The sequence below is a fragment of the Mirounga leonina genome, unplaced genomic scaffold (genome assembly GCF_011800145.1).
Source record: "Mirounga leonina isolate KUSES-001 unplaced genomic scaffold, KU_Mleo_1.0 Mir_174, whole genome shotgun sequence".
NCBI lineage: Eukaryota > Metazoa > Chordata > Mammalia > Carnivora > Phocidae > Mirounga > Mirounga leonina.
The window spans coordinates 791,017-804,568 of record NW_023270451.1 but is presented as its reverse complement, the minus strand read 5'-3'; the positions used below and the strand labels follow the sequence as shown (position 1 = coordinate 804,568).

Below are 13,552 nucleotides of genomic sequence, written 5' to 3'. Positions count from 1 at the left end.
CCACACCCATACCACACCACACATACACATCACACCACACTGTACCACATCACACCACACACTTACATCACACCACACACACACCACACACTACATGCACACACCACACCACACGCATACACCACACACATACACACCACATACATCACACCACACACACAACATACACACACCACACCATACACACACACGCACACACACCCACACACCCTGTGCCTTCTCAGAACCATGTAGCCTAAGAAAACAGCCTTCAAAGGTCACTCCTGTCTGGCTCATGACCTCCCAAATCAAGATTAACAACTCGAATGTATTAAAATGAGAATTGGGAGTTATTTTTCACTTTAGATTTCATTTAAAAATAACAAATTACAAAATAGTAGCTGGAAAGGGAACCTGCTAATGAATATTTACGAAGCCTGCTAACCAGAAATAAAGACAAAAGCTGCCTTTTCTTGTCACATTAAAGTGAAAACAAACAAGACCTGGAGGAGGCAGCAGGATAGTCCAAACGAAACTCTGATTGCAGGGATGAAGACAAGCAGTGCAAGTCCAATAGAATATAGAGCTGGGACTGGATGATGCACAATCCCAAGAATTCTAATGAACACAATCCAGGGACTTTCATGGCGTTCCATCTCCAACAAGGGCAGTCATTTGGCTCATGGTGAATAGCTCTAACTCTTGGCTTTTTAGCTAAAGAAGATGGAGAAATTTCAATAAAAATTAAGAACAAGAGGTTGAAAAATGCTCCTTTTTAATGAAATACAGTCTCATACTCCATCAACTCCCATTTCTGCCAAAGACAACTGTATGTCCTTCTTGGGGCCAATGACCTGGTGACATATGATGATAAAGGCTGCAATTTCTTAGTTATTTTATGTTGGGTATGTGTGCTTGCTTTTCACTTCTGAGTTTCAGTGACAGCTGAGTGGGGCAACCAAAGTTCTTACTCCCTGGTATGCCAGTAAGAGTCAGAGCTTAGAAGGGGTACATTTGGCTTAAGAGCAGGTTGACAAACAGGAAAAAAAATTGTTGAAGGGCACAGCTGGGCTGGGGGAAAAGCAAGCTTTCATTTCCATATGAGTCTGAAGCTTTAAAAGCAGACTAGAGTGCATGAAACTTTTAAAAACCTGAAAGTCACTAAAAATCTATCAGATCTGCTAGAGACCTCTTCAAAGGGAAGGGAGATTTGACAGCAACAATAGGAATAGTAATAAATCCCTTTCATGTTATTACCACAGGGGCTGAAATTGTCCTTAAATTACAGTACTTCACCTTTAAAGTACATGAATCCCTAGGCATCTTGTTAAAATGCAGATTCTGATTGAGCAGGTCTGGGATGGGGCCTGAACTTCTGCATTTTTAACAAGCTCCCAGGTGATGCCCTTGCTGCTTGTCTGTAGCCCATGCTTTTAGTAACATGCATGTACAACACTAAAATAGAAGCCCGAAGATCAGAGTTTTAGCACCTGCTGTGGGTTTCACATTAAGATTTGGAGGCATATCCCCAAGCGGTTTCCTTTTCTTTCTTTTCTTTTTTAAGATTGATTTATTTGAGAGAGAGAAAGAGAGAGGGTACATGAGCAGGGGGAGGGGTGGAGAGAGAAGGAGAGAGAATCCTTAAGAAGTTCCCCCCCAGTGGGGAGCTCGTCGATGCAAGGCTCGATCCCAGGACCCCAAGATCATGACCTGAGTCCAAATCAAGAGTCAGACGCTTAACCGACTGAGCCACCCAGGTGCCCCCCACCAAGCGCAGTTTTCTCATTTGACAGACACTCGCTTGCCCTAGTTACCACATGGGTCATCGTGAGGCTAGAACTAACAACATGCAAAGTGCTTTGTAAATTGCAAAGAACAAAGAATGGCAGCATTATCACCATTATTAAAAGGATCATGAAGCATAAATGACTGAAGGACCCAAAATGCAAACAATTTGGGACGATTCAGACATGTATTTCCCTAGGTGGGTGGTGGTCACTGTGACCACTCTCATACTCTCTGATGCCCCAGGGGCATGGCTGCACACGCAGTTCTACATAACACCACAGTCAACTGGGTAAAACGAAATGCAGACTAGTATAAATGCCCAAATGCATGAGAGGATTTCAGAGATGGACCAGATTGGTAGGGGCTAGAACAACCAAGAAAGGCTTTGTGGAGAGAGAGCATGTGTTTTGAGGTATGCTCAAAAGGAAGAGAATGGCTTAAGGTAGCTTAGAGCAGGGCAGGGACAATGCTGAGCAAAATCAGAGAGGGAACTCAATTGGATGAGTCATTCCAGCCGGCAGACAGCGCCAAACACTATTCTCATTGTGTTAGATTGTGTTAGATTCTCATGTGTTAGAACATTAAGGCCTCATCAACAGATGCAGGAGGGACAGTGGCCTGGAATAGCTGGGTAAGGACTGTGCACTTTTTCCTCATGACACAGAGAGTCATCTGAAGAGTTTTAGCTTAGCAGTAAGAGAAGGAATGAAATTTGGTATTTTAATGAGCTCTATCAGGGAGAATATTGAAGACACGGAAATCAGTAAGAATACCTTTAAAATTCAGTTTTCTAGCAGTGGGTCTATTTAATCAAGCGAAAAGTGAAATGAAATCTCTATCTGCCTATATATGTTTTTAAAAAATTACAAAATTAAAAAGAATGAAAGCAGAACTGCTTTAGGTCAGGAGGCGATGGGGCCCTGGGGACAAACTCTCAGGTCTGGTGAAGGTACTATAGTGTGATAAGCATCTAAGATAGGATGCTGGAACTGGAAATCCAAAGGAAACCTAGGTAGACATAGTTCCATGAGAGAAGAACAGTTTATCTGGTGGCTGAGGCTGAACCAGAGCCAGACGTTCTGGCTGCCAATCCAAAAAAGGCTCTTTCATCTCCATCATCTTGCCTCGGCTGATTTGTATTGACAAGATACGCCAAGGAGAAAATGCAAAATCCAATATACTTAGGAGTCATTTAGAAACTTCTTAGTGCCTTCCCCTTATCTTCTGACACTGAGGTCTTCAAAGAGCATTTAGTCCCATATCCACTCTTTAATCTTATCTCTGAGCAATTAATTGATTGCAAAACTTGTTCTCCAAAGCTCCAGACTTCCTGTTGTTGTCTAAAAGCCCTTTGTAGCGATTTCACACTCAGGAATATTTTAACAATGTCCTCCCAAGATCTGAGTTTCAAAAGAACTTACATTGGGTACAAAGGACTGTAGACTTTGATTTAATTTTACAGGTAGGCAGAGCGGTAGGCACAGGAAGAGGGAGATAAAAGATTTTAAAACATATGGAAAGACACCTATTCAATGAAAAAGATTTATTATCACAAAGCCACATAGGAGATCTCTATGGGCATTTTCAAAGATACTACAAGAGATTTTAGTTATAAAGAAAACAAATGTGGATAAATAGTTGTGATCTTCTTCCATTTGCAAAACAGAGCATACATGTTTGAGTTTCTGGAAAGATCATTTCTGAAATCTGAAATCACAGAATCACAGAGTTCAGAGTTCTCCATAAATGCTCTGGGGAGCATTTCAGGGATTCAAGACTGAATGCTATTTTTCCTTGCTTTGAAGATTTTTTTAACTGTATATTCCATAAGCTCTTTTCCATGTCTCATTGTCCAAGAGCAGAGGAATTCCCTTGATACAAATCCAACTATCTTCCTCCTTTAATTTATGTCCATTTTCTCTTGTTCTGTCTTCTGTGAACATGGACAAAACACGTCCAATATCTCTCCTCAAAAGATCTCCATTTACTTGAAGATAGAAGGGAGTTACATACACCTGAATCCCCCAATCTTAAACAATTCCAGATTTTTCACTTTTACTCATAGAATTTTCTTTCCATCTCTTTAATGACTTTAGGTTCCCTTTGGAACCTGGCCCAATTTCTCCATACACTTTATAAAAGGGGACTAACCATGTGGAAGAACAATTTCAATTTGCAAGTGATGCATCTTTTATTAACCTCCATTCTCTACCAAAGCAAATGTTGTAATAAAAATGACATTAAAAATGCATTCTGTATTATAACCAATTGGTCAGAAATTGCCGGTAATTACAATGAAGGTATAATTTAATGAACGTTGCCTGTATCCAAGCACTGAATACTTTGCTGCCAAATCCTGGCAATGACTCTAAGAGGTAGGTGTTGTCATCCCCATTTTTCACAGGAAGGGCCTGGGCTAGATTGTCAGAGATCTTGATTCTGATTCCAGAGCTATGACCTTCTCACAGTGCTATAAAGATACATAATCACAGACTCACACAAACACATGCATGACATGGACCATGGATGGCTGCTGTAGATCAGGCTTCCCTAGAGCTAGACTCTGAGATGGGGATTGCCACACAGGGATTTTATGGGGGAGGGCTCTTGGGCCTGAACAAAGCAGGACAAGGCAGTAGGAGAAGCTGGGCTGTGGGACAGTCACAACAAAAGCCCCAGCCAACCCTACCAGTCCTACAGAGTTGTCCTGAATTGGGGCAAGGGTCTTTGTGTCCCCAAACTGACCAGTCATTGAATGTACAATGCTGCCCCAGGTCAGGTGGTATAACCTTGAAGGAGGCAACTCTCTGTAGCCGAGGCCTAAGGACAAACAGCAAGGAGGGACCCAGCCTTGAGCTCTCAGCTGTCAACACCCCCAGAAGCTGGGGAAAGAGTGTCTCAGTCCTAGAGAGGGCAGGGCACTTGGGTGGCACATCACAGCTCAACTACCGTGAGTGTGTTCCGATCGCCAACTTCGGATACCGGTCTGTGTACCTATTTACAGGTTTGTAAGTAATAGAAATCACATAGCTTTAATGCCAAAGAAATAAGTAAGATTGAGTGGGGATAAAGGACCACAAATACTGCTTTAGCTCATGTGTAGGGAATGAGGAATCTATCTCTATTTCTGGGACTCTGTCCCTTTGCTGTGACACTTTCTCCATGTGATACACACACACTAAAATGGTGAGTCTAAATAAAACATGAAAACTTTGATAGCAAAGAGGGGAAGCAGAAAGGACAGAAAATAATTTGAAATACCGGTAACATAATTATTACCCAAGTGGATGTCACTGTGTTTGAATAGTCCTGGTTGATGAAAATATACATGTCCTCCAAGTGAAAGATGATATAAGGAATGAAAAAACCCTGTCCGTAGTTCTGCACCTTCAATAATTTTTTTTATCCTCAATCTTTCCTCACAGATTTTATTTTCTAAATGGCATTAAAAAGACATAATTGCCAGGTGCCTGGGTGCCTCAGTCGTTAAGTGTCTGCCTTCGGCTCAGGTCATGGTCCCAGGGTCCTGGGATCGAGCCCTGCATTGGGCTCCCTGCTCCACTGGAAGCCTGCTTCTCCCTCCCCCACTCCCCCTGCTTGTGTTCCCTCTCTCGCTGTGTCTCCCTCTGTCAAATAAATAAATAAAATCTTTAAAAAAAAAAAAAGACATAATTGCCTCAGGATGGTTCTTGCTTAAAAAACAAAGAAACAGCCCAAATACTTTGGCTATTGATCATGAAGTGGAAGTTGTGTTTCATTTTCCATTTTATAATGAGATCAGAAATGTTTTTAAAGTTTAAAATCAAAAGTATTTATCATTTATTGTTATCTATGTATCCATTACGCAGAAGCTTTTAAAAAGCTAGAAAGCCAACAATGAGCGAGAATGGCTTATCGGGGCATGAATTTGAAATAGATCCCAGGGGATAACGAATCCAGCTTATATGACGGGAAAATGTGAAGAGTCATTAATTCATATTATGCTGCCTTGCTATTCTATTAATGACTGCAAAAATAAATTCTCCAATCACTGTGCTCATTGTAACATGAGCGGTAAGATATCAGCACAGAAGCTGGAGTTCAAAAAGTTAATAACAAACCTGAATCAAGAATAATTTCCCAAATATGCAAACAACAAAAGGTAGTGAAGAGTGAAAATTCAAATGCAGCAACGTTATCTGATTAGAAATCCATCGTCATTGTCCTCCGCCAAAATGGCCCACAAATTGCTGATGTAGTCTATGACCTCTATAGTGGGACTGAATTTGTATCAAAAGTTGGTGGCTCAGCATTTCCTCTCCCCTTTCTTTTTAAAATCCCACACTACGGAAGGGTGTAGGGTAACACATTTTACTGTTAAATATGATTTGAGCCTCTTGGAAGACTGCCCGTTCAAAAGTCTCACCACGGCAACTCACCTATGGTTTCCACTTTCTGATAGCAGTGGTTCCCAACAGTCCTCGTCCAGCAGGATTCTGTGTTCAAACCACAGGGTGGAAGGAGGGCTTCAGTACTTGGATACGATGTCAAACTCTAAATACTTTTATTTATTTAATTTATTTTGAGAGAGAGTGTGTACCAGCAGGGGAGGGGGGAAGGGGAGGGACTGAGGGAGAGGGAGAGAGAGAATCTTAAGCAGGCTCCAGACCTAGCACGGAGCTCCACGCAGAGCTCGATCTCATTACCCTGAGATCATGACCTGAGCCGAAATCAAGAGTCGGGCGCTTAACCGACTAACCCGCTCAGGTGCCCCCAAACTTTAAATAACGTTTACGTGGCAACCACACAGCTAACATACTCTATGCAGTGCTCTGTTTGCATGCTAAACACTGTTGCATTCCGCACCCTTCCCACAGTAAGATAGTTCAGAAGAAGACCCTATGACGGAGCCAAACTACAGTGGAGAAAGGTTGGCGTGCCCTTTCCTAGCTATCCTACCATCCTGTGCTCTTTGTCTGTTCGTCCTTATTCATGCTGTTGTGCTGCCAATGTAGCCAAGCTATGCCCAGGGCGAGCCTATCGATGTCTCCCTACACCGGCCCCCCATCTACCAAATGAAGGGTGGTTCACCTGCTTCCCATATCCATGATATACCATTTCTACTGCCAGCTCCATAAACACAAACTGCCAAGGGCTGCACCTTTGGAGACATGTTAGTTTGTATCTCTCACGCACAGAACATGAGTGAGACAGAAAAAGAGACACAGAGACAGGCACAGAGCGAGAAAAGAGAGAGACCAAAACAGGAAGACTTGGGCTCTGCACATCAACGAGTGTAAACTCCTTTTGTTACTGGCAGCTTTCGGGATAAGTGAATCATGTTCTATACACGCACTCTGACGACTTACGGCCCACTGCTTTCACAGCAATGACTGACCACTCTGTGAATTTCAGAGAACAGTTCATTGTCCTTGAGACCACCTACAACTTGCAAGCACGTGCCATCAATCTAAGCTACACTGACTCAGCATTTCCATAAATTCATTTTCTATACATAAAATCCACTGGGTATTGCAATGTATTTGACCAAATCAGAAATACTTTGGGCTTAAAAGAGTTGGTTTTAAAATAATTAATGAGTGTCCTTTTTTTTAATGTGTGAAAGTTGTATTTTATTTAAAAAGGGGAAATGAGGGTGCCTGGGTGGCTCAGTTGGTTAAGTGACTGCCTTCGGCTCAGGTCATGATCCTGGAGTCCCTGGATCGAGTCCCGCATCGGGCTCTCTGCTCGGCAGGGAGTCTGCTTCTCCCTCTGACCCTCCCCCCTCTCATGTGCTTGCTCTCTCTCATTCTCTCTCTCTCAAATAAATAAATAAAATCTTTAAAAAAAAAAGGGGGGGAAATGAAACTGGAAACTGGGTTGTTCAGCCAGTACTTGAACTGTGTGTGAATGTGCCTAATACATTGTTACTGAAGGTACCTAGTAGGGAGGCACCTGGGTGGCTCAGTCAGTTAAGCGTCTGCCTTCAGCTCAGGTCATGATCCCAGGGTCCCTGCTCAGCGGAGAGTCTGCTTCTCCCTCCTCCCTGCTCTTGTGTGCTCTCTCTCTCTCTCAAATAAATAAATAAAATCTTAAAAAAAAAAAAAAAAGAGAGTACCTAGTAGGGAAAAATTGGCTGGATGACGGATGTTGAGATGATGGTCCTTTTTTAACTAGACCTGAAACATGGGTGGTTTTGATTCTCTACTGATCCTTCATTTCAGTAGTGGAACCAGCTTAGAGAAAACAAAAACAAAAGCCACGTTAAAAAAGTTTAAAGTTACCAAAATTAAACATAAAACGTTCATCAGGGCCTAAAATAAGAAAGCAAAATCTGCTTGTTGAATGGAGAGCAACTGGCCAAGGCAAATGCCATCAGTATGAATGGACTGACTTAATTCAATTTCTTATTACTTTAAGACATATTAGGTAACCCCACAGTGCTCTAAAAATGTGGAATAAAAGAAAATGAGTAGGTGGAAGGGGCAGCCTGAGTTTCAACAGACCAGGGCTCTGACTCCAGCTGTTAGCATTAGGTCAGTTACTTAATTTTGCTTCAAATTAATATTCTTTTGTGTAAAAGTGAAAGTGATAGATTAGTGGATCTGTAAAGTTTCTGGAAAGATGGTAGAGAAATGGACTAGAAAGAGTAAAAAGGGAGCATTTTGTGATTTTCCAACAGGTCTTAAGGAAAAAAAGTCATTAAGCTAATTAAGGCCATAGTAATCAAATAAAATTCACTCAAAATAGTACGATTGTCCATATTATTTGAATTTAAAATTTTTACCCATGACATTCCCTCAGAGAAGGCTCTGAGTAATGTCTAAGTGGGGTAGACTGCTCTGAAACAGTGAAGCCTCTGTTATAACAGCTCCTTTCATGACGTGCTGAGTGATGCTGGAAAAACCCAAAGGAGGGACCCTGACACACCCTGGAGAATGCAGGAAAGATCCTGTTCGATCTCCTGTGGGCAACGCTCATATCCTGGGCAGAGCAATGAAAATGATGACTAGGTAAGAAACCAGGAGATAAACAGAAAAACAAAGCATGTTCCTTACATAATTTCTGTAAATACTGTGAATTCAAATGAAGAATGGCACAGGCCTATACCTCTGAAATCTTAGGGTTTTCATTGTTTTTTTAAAGACTGACTTAAACTTCCTTTCATCAAACTAAAAAAAGTCCCCACATTTGTCCCTAAGAAAAGATCCTTATTTATTTATTTATTGAGAGAGAGAGAGAGAGAGAGCATGTACGCTCATGGTGCATGAGCATGGTTGGGGAGGAGCAGAGGGAGAGGGAGAGGGAGAATCTCAAGCAGACTCCCTGTTGAGTGTAAAGCCCAACACAGGGCTTGATCCCAGGACCCTGAGATCATGACCTGAGCCAAAACCAAGAGTCAGAGGTCTCAACCAACTGAGCCACTCAGGGGCTCCCTAATTTATTAGACTAAGAAAATAAAAACAACAAATACAGATATGAATGAAATGATAGGTCATGTCAAAATGAAATGGAAATTGAGGGACACCTGGGTGGCTCAGTCGGTTAAGCGTCTGCCTTCAGCTCAGGTCATGATCCCAGGGTCCTGGGATTGAGTCCCGCATCGGGTTCCCCACTCCGCGGGGAGCCTGCTTCTCCCTCTGCCTCTCCCTCTCTATCTCTCATGAATAAATAAATAAAATCTTTAAAAAAAAAAAAAAGAAATGGAAATTGAGAATGCAGTGAGTTGTGTTTTAAGTGTATGAACAAATAATTTTTTTATTGAAGTATGGTTGACATATTACTCTAGTTTCAGGTGTGCAATATAGTGATTCAACAGTTACATACAGTATGAAATGCTCAGAACAACAGGTGTAGTCACCATCTCTCACCAAACAACATTATTACAATATCATTGACTGTATTCCCTATGTTATACCTTTTCATCCCCATGACCTATATATTTTATTTTATTTATTTTTAAAAAAGGAGGGAGAGAGCGGGAGAGGGGTATGGGGGGAAGGGGCAGAGGGAGAGAGAATCCCAAGCAGGCTCCACGCCCAGCGCAGAGTCCCACATTGGGCTCAATGTCACAACCCTGAGACCATGACCTGAGCAGAAACCAAGAGTCGGACACTCAAACGACTGAGCCATCCAGGTGCTCCTATTTATTTCATAACTGGAAGTTTGTACCTCTTAATCCCCTTCCCCTATTTCACCCATCTTCCCACATCCCCCCATCTGGCAACCACCAATTTGTTCTCTGTATCTGTGAGCCTCTTTCTGGGTTTGTGTGTGTGTGTGTGTGTGTGTGCGTTTGTTCATTTGTTTTGTGTTTAAATTCCACATATAAGTGAAATCATATGATTTTTGTCTTTTTTCTGGCTGACTTATTTTGAAAGCTTAAGTACAAAATCAAAGTTATATTTCAAACAAGATTTTTAACTATTGCCTATAACTCCCAAATTAATGTTTCTAGCCTGGAACCTTCCCCTAACCTCCCCGCTTACACTTCCAGCTGCCCAGTGGACATTTCTACCTAGATGTCTCATGTATACTTCAAAGTCCTTTCCTCCCCAAGACAGGTCTGCTTCCCCCCTAGTCTCCTATGTCACCGGAGTCAGAAACCTGAGAATCCCAGGTCCTAACATTTTCTCACTTCCAATGCCCAAACCATTGCCAAATCCAGCATAGTGTAGCTCTTTCAAAGCTCTCTTCCTCTATTCCTCACTGCTTCTTCTCTAATTTCATCCCTCTCATCTCTTCAGTGCAAAACAGTGCAAAACAAATCTTCCCTTAATCTTGCTCACCTCCAGCTGTTTCTCTATACTCTCTCCGAGGTAACATACCTAAAATACCATTGACTACATCTTAAAACTCCTCAATGCTTAGACACACACACACACACACACACACACACACACGCCCTTCATACCTGTGGTTCAACAACCCTGAACAACTTATTTCTGCATGCAGGTTTCACACCCCTCTCCCACTGCTCCTGCTGGCAATACCCTCCTCCACTCCACCAGGCCAACTCCCAGTCATCTTTCAAGGGCTGTTTCAGGAGTCACCTCCTCCAAGAAGCCTACTTTTACACACACAATCTCTGGCCCCAGGCTGCATTCAATGTCTTTTTCATTCCTTAACGCACTCTCAATACATTTTCATCATATTGGAGTTGGTCATATCTACTTATGTGTCTGTCTCTTGCATTTGACAGATACTCCTTGAAGGTAAGGACTTATCAGTTTTGCTTCTTGAGATCCTAGCAAAGTTTACAAAAATCAAAATAAAAGTGAATCAAACTATAAAGAAAAACAGATTGGAGGATATAAGGGTATTTTGGAGGATTATAAATATTTGGAAATAGTAATTGTTTTTCTTACTTACGCAAATAATACTTCATGGTTTACAAAGTGCTTTCATATATATTGTTTTGTTTTATCCTTCAAAAATTCTAAAAGGCAGGGTAAGGCAAATATGAAGGCTCTCAGAAACCCTAAATACATAAGAAATTCCTCTGAGGAGAGAAATGTTATTGATTTTTTTCAAGGTGCGTGCACGCACACGTGTACATATATGTTTGTGTTCAAATAAGTCTTCTTAGATCAGAGCTACAACTTCAAATAAATTCCTGTTACATCAAAATAGCCACTTGAATTCCTTCGTAACTACTAAAAAATTCTCCTGAAAAAGAAAAACTCTCAATTCTTTGTAGAGAATTTTCAATTATCTATTCCCTTATTCACTCTTTTCCAAGAAGTAGATTTTAGAACACAGAACAGCTAATTTAGATTTCTAAAGACAAAGAGAGAACTGATTTGCTCTCACCTTCAAAAGATCCACTGGGGCCAAAAGTCTCCTGAAAGTTTCCCTGATGTTTGAAAGCTGTCCTTTTCTCAGAATGATGCCAACAGCTGAGAGCAGTTTTGGCCAAAGTCTTCAACAAACAGGGGTTGTGGGTGCTGAGGAAGAATATCACAAGGATTCCTGAATAGGAAAAAAAACAAACCACAGAATAGTGTAAATTGTTTTGGGTTAGTTAATTCTATTAAGCTGATATTTCATTCTATCATCCTACTAAATTCGACAAGGGGAACTAAATACATATTAAATTCCATGATTAATTTTAACAACACATTTCTGTACTTAAGAACATCAATGTCTTAAGACTTTAAACAATTTAATGGCCACAGGTAATGAAAACAGGTAACATAATTCCAATTACATTTTCGTGTAGGATAGGAGTCTGAATGACCCCTAAACAGCAGGAAACAACTGTGCACACAAATTAAAGAGGAAAAAAAGGCACTTGATCTTATTCTCCTCTAATACTTCATGGGAATACCGGTCGCTTTACAATCACATCAACACACAAGCTGTGGCTGGGAAGAATCTAATACCGACCGAAAAGAACAAACAGTGAAGAACGAAGTATTTGATCAAGGTTGACGATGTCAGGGAGGAACTCAGCAATGCAATTACATTTTAGAGGTGGCTTTGAAGTCAGTGAGAAAAGAAAGCATCTGGGAATAAAAGGGGGTTGCTAAACACATCACTGTAAGAAAACAAGCATATGGTTAAGGTAGAAAGACACGGAATGAAGCCTTCATTAAATGGAAACCACCTAACAGAAGTACTGAATATTGTGTTTGCTTAATACCTCACTTTTAAGAGAAAGGGTAAAAATCACAGAAAAGAGTATTCAGAAACCTCTTTTAAACCAAAACTTGGGGTCAGTGTGCAGCGAGGAGAGCTGAAGGCGGGAGTGCTAGACCTGCTCCCAGCACTAAGGGTCTGACCTTGGGCATGCTAAGTGCTTCTCAACCTTGTGGGCCCTCGGAGAGCTTGTAGAAAGTATCGCTGGCTTGGCTCCATCCAGGCCAAATAAATCTCTGACATGAAATGAGAATCTCAGGTGGGTCGGAGTCCAAGCACAGGCATTTTTTCCAAAGACACAAAGAGAAGATGTTTCCAGATGGTTCATCTAGCTCGAACATTTGGCCTCTCCCTAATGGTTTGCACCTGGTAATTCAAGTTTGTCTTAAAACAAATATGATTTAAATTAATAGTATCCAAAGTTTAAGACCCTATAAAATTAAATAGTGCCCCCAATTTTCGAGAAGAGGAGACTGGGGCTCTGAGAAGTACGGTGCCATAGGCAAGGTCCAAGCAAAAGAACACCACTAGGATGGAATCAAGTCTTCTGGGGAGATAATGTCAGATCCTGAGCGGGGGCTGGACACAAGTTTGTCTCCGGCTGGGCCGGGAAGACCAGAAGGCAGGGAGCCACACCCAGACTAGGGCCTGACGCCATAGGCTCTCTGGGCTCCCACCCCTTACAGAATGAGAAGGAGGAAAAAGAATCCTACTAGCTAGATCACAGCACTTCATATGAGCTGAACACTGTGCTAAGAAACGCTCCAATCCTCACAACATTCTCAGACCTAACTACTATTATTATAATAGTTTATTTATAATTTACAAATGAGGAAAGTGAAGCCAAGTGAGCTTAGTTTTGTCTCTAGAAAGGGGGAACTGGAATTTTAACAAAGCTAGTCTCTCCTAACCATGTATTTCCTAGTGGGAATACAGTTAACAGAAAGTTGGAAGCAAGGCTACTGCTCCGCTCGGTGTCGGCTTTGTCTTTTTTGGTCACACTGCATTCTCACACTGGAAAGTGGCAACAGAGGCATCCTGGAGTCTTCCTGGTGCTTTCAGATTTTCTCAGGTTAAACACCAATTTCTGTTGTTTGTGACAGGATTAACATTTTATGGAATGATTTTTATTCTCCCTTCACACACACACAAACACACACACACA

General features: G+C 41.5%; 1 protein-coding gene across 10 annotated transcripts in view; it reads right to left on the bottom strand.

Moving 5' to 3' along the window:
- The window catches only part of NRCAM (neuronal cell adhesion molecule), a 280,283-nt gene that overhangs the window by 210,936 nt on the left and 55,795 nt on the right, over positions 1–13,552 (bottom strand). For all 10 annotated transcript variants that reach the window (XM_035020339.1, XM_035020341.1, XM_035020340.1 and 7 more), the window contains exon 2: positions 11,560–11,718. The gene's annotated coding sequence lies outside the window, so the exon portion shown is untranslated. The remainder of the gene's footprint in view (positions 1–11,559; positions 11,719–13,552) is intronic.